Source organism: Schistocerca piceifrons, chromosome 1, assembly GCF_021461385.2.
Source record: "Schistocerca piceifrons isolate TAMUIC-IGC-003096 chromosome 1, iqSchPice1.1, whole genome shotgun sequence".
Taxonomy (NCBI): domain Eukaryota; kingdom Metazoa; phylum Arthropoda; class Insecta; order Orthoptera; family Acrididae; genus Schistocerca; species Schistocerca piceifrons.
The window spans coordinates 362612499-362620623 of NC_060138.1; the positions used below are offsets into that span (position 1 = coordinate 362612499).

The window sequence follows — 8125 nt, forward strand, 5'->3', positions numbered from 1 at the left end:
AGAAGATGGATGTCTCCACAGTCCAGGGACAGAAAAATATCAGGTAAGTGCAGCTTCCCGGCTGATAGAGAAACTGTGATAGGCAGTACATTCCAGTTTTTATCCACTACCGTTACAGAAATTATGACAGACGCGAGCTGAAGACTTCACTCCTGTTCTTCCCGATCGCAGTTTAGTGTATTGACTATGTGGCTTGTCCGTAATGTACTACCTAAATTAAGTGAACAGTTTTATGTAATTACTCATGCCATCACTGCTGGCTGAGCTGTCTATGAAAGACAAATTGTTGAAATGTTTATTCCAACATATATTCTTCAAACAGATGTATAACCTAATTATCAATCGATCCAACATCTTGAATACAGGTCTCTGTGGAATTCTTTTGATCTTTTCATGAGTTTAAAACAAGCAAAACAATCATCAACCCAATGTTAGACTGGAACTCCTCAGTGATTTACTAGGTTTGCTCCTACTGTAACTGGAATGCCTTTGCTTTCCACCTCCTCAGCTTCACAGCTGTAAGGCAGTCTGAAATTTAACGTGGAGTATTACTGATTGTGCAACTTCATATTATTCAAACACTCTCTTCAGTCTGTTGCAGGGTGTCAAACAAATAACGCACCTTAAATTGAATTCCTGCAACAATTCCAGTTAAATCAATATATCACACGACATAGTTACGTGAAAAGTTACAAATTTTATTAATATGTAGATCTAATAAATAAGCCAGCATTTCATGACTATAAACCATTAACACTCACACTAGTAATTTCACGCAAGTAATTTCCCTGACCGAGCTATGAAATGCAGTTCTGAGAGAAAGAGAATTTACGACGGCACGCCACGCGATCCCACGCGCGGTTGAAACTTCACAGTAGGGCACATAGAGGACACAATGAGACGCCGGAGCCACTGCGTAAGACGCCGCCAAAGTAGTCCTTGTCCCTGCTTTTAAGGACGACCCTTAGGAAAGCCTTTCTACAAGAACATGGCGGGAAATGGCAGATAAAACGTCCAGAGGAACCAAACTCAAAGCATTGGTGACTTACTGTAGCCACATGTGTTAAAAACTTGTATGAAAGAAAAAGCTGTTTATCTCAGTGTTACGTAGGAGAAGTTAAACTTTGCCCTACGAAAGAAATGACGCCTGTGATAGGATACAAAAACTCTAGTTGGTGGAGTTATAACGCTGGCCGGTGTGGCCGAGCGGTTCTAGGCGTTTCAGTCTGGAACCGCGCGACCGCTACTGTCGCAGGTTCGAATCCTGCCACGAGCATGAATGTGTGTGATGTCCTTAGGTTAGTTAGGTTAAAGTAGTGCTAAGTTCTAGAGGACTGATGACCTTAGATGTTTAGTCCCACAGTGCTCAGAGCCATTTCGAGTTATAACGAGTACGATTGCTCTGAATGGCCAGAAAGAAAACAAGTGGGCACCAGCTTTGATACAGACAGAGTAATTGGCTCCTCTGTTGCAGAAAATCGTCGAGAGTCTGAGCAAGACGATGTGCGCCGCACTGAGACAACTGCGAGAGTCATTATGTGAGCACTTGTTCACAGGGTTGTCTTAACTCATAAGGAGCTAATCTGAAAAGTGTCCTACTACGGAGAATTGCACTGAGCACTGACAGTTAACGCTTGCAAGTGATTTGAGGATAATGACATATGCACTATTCCAGCCAAATAGTGTGTACCATATCAATTAACTTAAAAAAAACTAAACCCCTCCCGAACAGACTATGAAGGCCCAATGGTACCGACCGGCCGCCGTGTCATCCTCAGACCGTAGGCGTCAGTGGATGCGGATATGGGGGAGCATGTGGTCAACACACCTCTCTCCCGGCCTTATGTCAGTTTCCGAGATCCGAGCCGCTACTTCTTAATCAAGTAGCTCCTCAGTTTGCCTTACTAGGGCTGAGTGTACCCTCTTGCCAACAGCGCTCGGCAGACCAGATGGTCACCCATCCAAATGCTAGCCCAGACTGACAGCGCTTAACTTTGGCGATCTGACGGGAACCAGTGTTACCACTGTGGCAAGGCTGTTGGTGTCAATTAACTTAGCTACGGAATAAATATTAGTTTTGGCTTCACCAAAGATGTAGGAAATTTATCAGTCTGGTGTTTAACAGCCGAGAGAGATTTAGAATAGATTCTCAGATTCACAGCTCGTTCCGACAGCCGCTACTGCCCCCGCCTACGCAAGGTAATCATATGCGCTAGTGATACGCCAGCAAGTCATATTCAGTTAACATCAGAACTGCGCTCGTCTCTACCTACCCTAACTTTCGTACATTCAATCATAACCTGTATTAAACACATTCACTATTGTTGGGCTTAATGGAAACAAACATGCAAGACGTCCGTGCTAATGAAAATGATTGATCAGCCATTGTACAGTGTTTTATACTACGGCTTGTTGAATTGTTTTAATTGTGTACTTTATTTTGATTGTTCTTTACCCAACTCAATTCAATTTTGGGTATTTTCATTGTGCATTTTAGCGTAATTGATATCTCTGGCTCCAATTGTATTTAATTTGTTCCTGTTTTTGGTCATCAACCATCTTACCATCAAAGAGTCTTATAATAGTTAGGGATGTCGCTTCACAGTTGCGAACAACCAATTTCAATATTTTACCATGCTGTAAGTAATTTTGGTAACATTGCTGTCATGAGGTCATACGAGGGGTGAATGAAATGTAATGCCTCCACCTTCGTTAATTGGATGGGAATATTTTAATAAATCAAACGCGGAAACAATCCTTAGAATGTAATCTTTAATTACCAATATTCACTTTTCCACGTTATCACCAGCCAACTGGATCCATTTCTGCCAACGATGGACAAGTTTTCTGAAGCCGTCACGGAAGAAGTCGACACTCTGTTTCCGTAGCCACAGTCTCATAGTCTCATGAACGTCTTCATCAGCAGCATAATGATGCTCTCGCAGGTCGTCTTTCATTTTCGGGGACAGACTGAAGTCAGACGGTGCTACATCTGGACTGTATGGAGGATGCCGTACGGTCGTGAGATTCATTCTCTGAAGTTCTGTTGTCATGGCACGTGAAGTGTGTGGTTTGGAATTGTCATGCTACAGCAAAACATTTCCATTTTCCTTTAGGACCTTGTTAGCAGTCGGTTCTGAGTTCGCAGCGTTGTGATGTAACGCTCTGAATTTATTGTTGTTCCACGATCATGGAAATCAACATGGATACTCCATCTGCTCCCAGAACACTGTGGGCATGATTTTTCCAGCTGAGAGCTGCGTCTTGAATTTCTTTTTCTGGGGAGGGTCTTTGTGTCGATATTCCATAGACGTTTACTCTACGGGTCGTAATGTGACGACGTTTCGTCTCCAGTCGCAACTGAAAGGAGAAAAGCGTCACCTTCATTCTTGTAACGCGAGAGGAGTTTCTGGCAAATTTCAAGTCTATGCGCTTTCATTTCAGGAGTCAGCATCCGGGGTACCCATCGTGCACAGATCTCCCGACAGTCAAGCAAAGCAATAATGTGACACACACGTTCTTGTGAAATACCGTTTGTGCTTGCAGTTTCTCTCTGACTGATACGACGATCGTCCTGAATCAATCTGTCAACAATTTGCGTGTGAAACTCGGTGGTTGCTGTCATAGGACGTCCAACTTTGTTTGTCACGCAGGTCAGATGTTCCCACCTCAACAATTTTAAACTTACTCGCCCAACGACGCAGCCGGCCGGAGTGGCCGAGCGGTTCTAGGCGCTACAGTCTGGAACCGCTACGGTCGCAGGTTCGAATCCTGCCTCGGGCATGGATGTGTGTGATGTCCTTATGTTAGTTAGGTTTAAGTAGTTCTAAGTTCTAGGGGACTGATGACCTCAGAAGTTAAGTCCCATAGTGCTCAGAGCCATTTTGAACCAACGACACACGGTAATCACATCAAAACAATCACCATAAACTGCTTTCATTCTCTGATGAATCTCCTTTGGGGTGACATCTTCTGCTGTCAATAATTCAGTGACTGCACCTTGTTTAAATCGTATTGACCGACCGTCTGCGCAGGGTTCCATACATTACACTGTAACAACACAACCGTTCAATGCTAAGGCTTCCCGCCAACTGGAGCTGTAGAGAAGAGGCTATGGAACAAGCTCGTACCTGCCGCATATCAATGCTGCCAATGTTGAAGAATTACGGAACTGGAGGCATTACTTTTCAGTCAACCCTCGTACTTAGAGTAAAAATAAACCTTAATAACGAAAATGTAAGATTTTAATTTTTTGCTAACATATAGTTACGCCTGAACCCGTACACTAATTTCTGTTAGCAATAACGTTTCCTTTACAGGGAGTGTAGTGGAACCGATATTGAGAGCAATGTCTGATTGCATCACTGTCCATCCTGCTGCACTCCTCTGAACTCTGCATGCATAAGATGCTATCTTCCTGCCTTGCAGGCCATAGGTTCCACACCAAATTCCTAAAACACTCACAGAGTGTCCTTGTTTTACCGAGGTAGAAAGATAAACCAGAGCAGTGTCACACGTGTTAGACTGTATTAAAAGTCGTGTAAGAATCATGGTAGGAAGCTGTGATCGATTCCCTAACCTTAGATACGCATACTCACTCTTCAACTATGAGCAACTACCTTATTGTCCATAAATTAGCAATTTATCATACTTGTAACAAATCAATAGAAACGCGAAGTTACCCCGAATATCCTGTAGACAGATATGTATACAACTATACAAACTTTGGAAGTCGCTGATCACTGTACAGCAAGAGGTCACTTATAATCTATTTTTCTCTCTCTTCTTAGATTCGCAATGTGAGTCATTATGAAAAATGTGTGATGTCTGTATGAGACAACATTCGCAGTATCTTGATGGAAAGGAGATTAACATAAATTTCTTCTCTTTTTTGTTTTTAGTTCTATGCTTGCATTTTATTCCGCCTGTACACAAAGTAAGTCATAAAGGAAGCTAAGGAGAAATTTGTAAAAGGAAGAAAATAAAAATTAAAAAAAATTACCAATGACATTGTGAAGAACGGAACGGAATAGTGTATTGATAAGAAGTTATGAGACGGAAATCAACAAATGTAAAGCAGTGGAATGTAGTAGAAGTACTGTAGTTGACGCTGAAGGAAATAGACTGGGAAAAAGAGACGCTGCAAATAGTGGGAGAGTTTTGACATTTGCACAGTCAACTAAGTGACGATGGCAAAAGTAACGGAGTTTGATTCCATGAGAACAACTGTGCCCCACGATGCAATCCAGGACAGAAAGGAGGTCAGCATTGGTCGTAATATCATCTGTATTTTGTTTCGGATCTAGATATCAGGTAACAGTGCGCTATAGGTAGTTATGTAGACTCAGCATAGTTATAATGACAGATTTTACAATATAATGTTGGCACTTACAAGCATCAGTTCGACTGATGCTTGTAAATGCCAACACTATATTGTAATATGTGTCGATATAACTACGCTGAACCTGCATCACTACCTACAACGTATTGATGATACCTGCGCTGCTAGCTGAAATCTAAATCTGCAGTAAAATACAAATAATATTAAGGCCGATACTGATCATCTTTCGGCTCTGAAGGTATAAATAAGATATGGAAATGACATGTTGAAAGTAGTAGCCAAGGTGTGCTATTCGGACAGCAAAAGAAATGATGATGGGAAAAACTGTGAGGATATAAAATGCAGACTGACAGCAGCAGAAAAAGCCTTTCTGAAAAAGAAAGTATGTTAAAATTTAATATAAATTCAAGTGTTAAGTCTTTCCTGGAAGATTATATGTGGAGTTCAAACTGTTTCAAATGGCTCTAAGCACTATGGGACTTAACATCTGAGGTGATCAGTCCCCTAGACTTAGGACTACTTAAACCTAACTAACCTGAGGACATCACACACATCCATGCCCGAGGCAGGATTCGAACCTGTGACCGTAGCAGCAGCGCGGTTCCGGCATGAAGCGCCTAGAACCGCTCGGCTACAGTGGTGCCCTATACGTGGAGTGTAATCATATTAGGACGTGTAATATGAACCATAAACGTAAGGATAAGAAGGAAGCAGGAGTTTTCGAAATGCGGCTCTACAGAAAAATGGCTAGGATTACATGAGTAGCCGAATAACGAATGGAGAAGTTCTGAATGGAAACAGGAGAAAATAAATTTATGTCACAAATTGATTAAAGGAAAGTGTAGGTGCGGTTAAAGAAATAGCTAATATGATATCGGAGGGAACGATAAGGGGCAAAAATTATAGACCGCAACTCAGACTGGACTACATTAAACAGGTTAAAATGTATGTAGGTAGCAGTAGTTATGTTGACGTAGACAGACTTGCACAGGGTAGACAAGCGTGGAGAGTTGCATACAACCAAACTCTGTACTGAAGACCACAACAACAAATGCTACTGAAGCTCAGGAGTCGTTTCATCTTTGTCATAGCATCATCATCATGGTTAAACACGAATAGAAAACGAAAGGTAAATGAAGAACATTTACTCGCGTAGAAGTTTCGCCTAAGCGTCTGTGCGATATCAGGTAAGCTAAAAATTGTGAAGAGTGAGAGAAGCTCCTGCTGAAACTAATCTGCAGCGATCAGTGGCTACGAATTACGCACACAGGTCTCGCCACAGAGGGATATCAAGAATAATACCATCACAATGTAATACACATAATCAGATGAAGTGTCAATGTCGATCTGCTAAATTAAGTGAGGGAAAAAAGGAAAATTAAATTGCACTAACAGAAAATAGAAATTTTAGTAACATAAATTATTTTAGAAATTGCTATGTTAAAATCTTTTGACGTTTTTGCTTACTTATTTGTCGTAGCAGATTAATCTCGGATGAAACTCAAGTTCTTGTTGTAGGACTGATTGCCATTCTGTTCCAAAAGTGAGTGTTACAACGGTATACAAACGTTTAATAATCGATACTGCACGTCCCTGAAGTAAAGGTCATAACGTAATACGTGAGCTAGTATTCTGTCATCTATGTCACCTATTAAAATATTATGTTTACGCGTTATGCAGACGAATTTACTGAGACAGCTACAACTGTAATTTCGATAGTTAGACCCGATACAATCAAGTTAAAGTGAATAAACGCGGCAAATATGTATCAACAGCAGATGACGAGAGCACTACGTTATAAACATATGAAATGTGACATTTGTAGCAGCAGTAGATTCCCATCTCTCCAATTTGCTGGACTTGAAAATTTAAACTATTCAAAACTATCTGATCCTGTACATAAAATTTTAAAATTAATCTATATGAAACTGATTTTACCAATAGCTGTTAATCCCCGTTTGACGTCTAAATGATGCTTGAGAAGAAAAAAAAATTATTGAGAAAATTGATAGTGGCGAGAATTTAATTTTCGTTTATGGGACGAATAGCACAGCCACTTTTAGTGCAAAACAGTGAAACTTACTTCTAGTGTGCAAGAAATGGAAAGGAAAGCGATGTCATTATTAAACTGAAACCATTGGTGTCGTCATTGTCTCAAAGAGTTCACAGAAATCACTGAAAATTTGCAGCGGCCATGAGGAAAGAAGAACCAATTATATGAATGTGTGGTGCCTGTTCTTTCGGATATGTCATATAATTCACATAACTGTTTCGCTGGATGGACAATTAATCCGTGACTTTCAGTGTGGATGCACAATTATTTTCGACTTCTTGTGAGACTCTCAAAAGTAGCGAGCATGGAGGACATGACGCGGACTGTGGGTGGGTGGCGCTGGCTGACAGTGTGGGACGGTCGAGAGGCGTACCGAGGGATTTCGCGCAATTGCGATAAAGACTGTGTCCGAATGACGCAGTGGTTAACCTAAACACCTATTATGCAGGGAATCCCGAGCCGACACAAATTTTCACTCGTCGCCGCTGATTCCGTATAAAATCCCGATGCAGCTGACATCAGTAGTCGCTTCCCTTCCTTTCTCCATAATCCACTTTCAGTTTACGTAATAAGAAAGAAGAATTGTTTCTTATCTGAAATGTGAACATCAATTTGACTCCCATTCCGTAGGCATAACGTTCTCAGCGTTAGATGATAATAACTGCGTGTGGGTCAATGGCCGAGAGAAAATCTTTCGATTGGATGCCACTTCGGCGACTTGCTTGCCCGTA

General features: G+C 41.4%; 1 pseudogene; it reads right to left on the reverse strand.

The window, feature by feature from the left end:
• Positions 1–1925: 1925 nt before the first annotated feature.
• LOC124722332 lies at positions 1926–2043 on the reverse strand (annotated as a pseudogene).
• Positions 2044–8125: the final 6082 nt, after the last annotated feature.